Raw genomic sequence first — 2,282 nt, forward strand, 5'->3', positions numbered from 1 at the left:
GTGTTTCTTCTGTCAAATGACACGTTCACTTCCTGATCCGTGCTTGCTAATATTCAATCCTGAAATTGAAAGAACAATTTCACGAATAAGGCGAGAACAGTGTAGGTTAGTCCGCTCTGAGGGCGGATCTGAAAGTGAATCTGAGGAAGAAACCAGCCCCCATTCTACTGATTTGGTTGTTTTACGTGCAGAAAACATGGCAGCTAAAAGAATTACCATTCAGGAGGAAGGAGCTCCTGATTTTACACTGCAACCGTTTCAAGCGCATCATCCAACGGTAGCTACGGATTTTGAAATAAAGACCGCACTGCTAAATTTGATGCCGAAATTTCATGGCCTACCTGCTCAAGAGCCTATCAAGCACTTGAGAGATTTTCAGGCAGCCTGTTCTACTGTCAGGCGTGATGGCGCTGATGAAACTTCAATTCTGCTGAAAGTTTTTCCGTTCTCTCTTGAGGAAAAAGCAAGATAGTGGTACTGCACTCAACCTCTAGCAAACGTATCCAACTGGGATACACTCAGAAAGGAGTTCCTGGAGAAATTCTTCCCATCTGAAGTTACTGATAAACTGAGGAAGGATATCTCTACAATTGTTCAGGATGACAATGAGACTCTCTTTGAATACTGGGAGCGCTTCAATAATCTTCTGGAAGCATGCCCCCACCACATGATTGACAAGATCATGCTACTCAGCTATGTCACACAAGGTATGAGACCCCAAGATAAGACCACATTGGAAAGTGCCAGCAATGGGTCTATGAAGAAGTACAAGACCACTGATGAAACTTGGCAATTGATCAGTGATTTAGCTGAATCTACTCAGAACCACAGACAGAAGCAAGGTCGTTCAAGGGCCGTTGCAGAAGTATCTTCTAGCATATAGACTGTGTTGCAAAAGTATCTTCTGGCATAGAGACTGCTGCTCTAAATCGAAGCATCTGTGAAATGACCAACCTGCTGAAGCAAATGCGGTTAAATCAACAAGCTCAGCAAACTCAACCGCAGCAAAACCAACAACTAGTTCCACAAAGAATTTGCGGAATTTGTGCTGATTACAGCCATTACACTGATGAATGCCCGCAGCTCCAACAAGAAGACAACATGGTGGCATCCACTCACAACTTCTATGACCGCCCCAACCAAGGGTACAATCAAAGTGGAAATAATAACCATGGATGGCAGGACAATTCAAACCATAATTGGAGGGATAACAATAATAGGGGAGGTAGAGATAATCAGGGAAATCAGAGGTGGAATAATTACAACAACAGACAGCAAAATCAACCATACCGAGCACCTCACCTGAGGCAAAACCAAGGACCACCGAACAATCAGCAGCAAACCTCTCAATTTACTCATTCTTCTGTATCTTCTAATGAAGAATTATTACAAGCTTTTGAGAAAAGACAACTGGCCATGGAAAATACCATCGTGAAAACAGTATTAACGCCAGTCTGAATGGTTTCACCTCTACTCTACAAGCTTTTATGACACAACTTGGTTCAGCACAAAATTCCAGTAACCAACCTTCAAGCACCACTGGAATCCCCTCTCAACCATTACCCAATCCAAAGGAAGGAATTAATGCCATCACTCTGAGGTCCGGAACCACACTGCAGGAGAGGAATCAGGAGGAACCAAGCTCACCAGAATACGCCTCAGCTGAAGAGGTGGTAGAAATCGAAGATGTTGAAGAGGAAGAGGATATACAGGACATAGCCGAAGAAGAGATAACTCAACCACAGGAAGAGGCACAAAAAGGTGCAGGCACCACAGAAAACACTACTCCCATTCCATTTCCACAACTTGCAAGGAAGCTTAGGAAGCAGCTGGAACCTAATCCTAAAATGGTAGAGATATTCAAAAAGGTTGAGGTAACTGTTCCCCTTTTTGATGTTATTCAACAGGTGCCTGGTGCACGAAATTGCAATCACACTTTTGCAATCCCGCACAACTAACCAGCAAGTGTACTGGGTCGTCCAAGTAATACCTTGCGTGAGCAAGGGTCGATCCCACAGAGATTGTCGGCTTGAAGCAAGCTATGGTTATCTTGTAAATCTTAGTCAGGATATCAGAAATTATCAGGATTGATTGTGAAAAGCAAGAGAACATAAAATGGTTACTTGTTTTGCAGTAATGGAGAATAGGTTGAGGTTTGGAGATGCTCCATCTTCTGAATCTCTGCTTTCCTACTGTTTTCTTCTTCAAACACGCAAGTCTCCTTCCATGGCAAGCTGTATGTAGGGTTTCACCGTTGTCAATGGCTACCTCCCATCCTCTCA

The 2,282-nt window shown here is 43.4% G+C and overlaps 1 non-coding gene across 1 annotated transcript; it reads right to left on the bottom strand.

Moving 5' to 3' along the window:
- Positions 1-565: 565 nt before the first annotated feature.
- LOC127743508 (small nucleolar RNA R71) lies at positions 566-673 on the bottom strand. Its single transcript, XR_008004898.1, has one exon. It is a non-coding gene; the product is annotated as a small nucleolar RNA R71 (small nucleolar RNA).
- Between the last annotated feature and the right edge of the window lie 1,609 nt (positions 674-2,282).

This window comes from Arachis duranensis, chromosome 10 (genome assembly GCF_000817695.3).
Source record: "Arachis duranensis cultivar V14167 chromosome 10, aradu.V14167.gnm2.J7QH, whole genome shotgun sequence".
NCBI lineage: Eukaryota > Viridiplantae > Streptophyta > Magnoliopsida > Fabales > Fabaceae > Arachis > Arachis duranensis.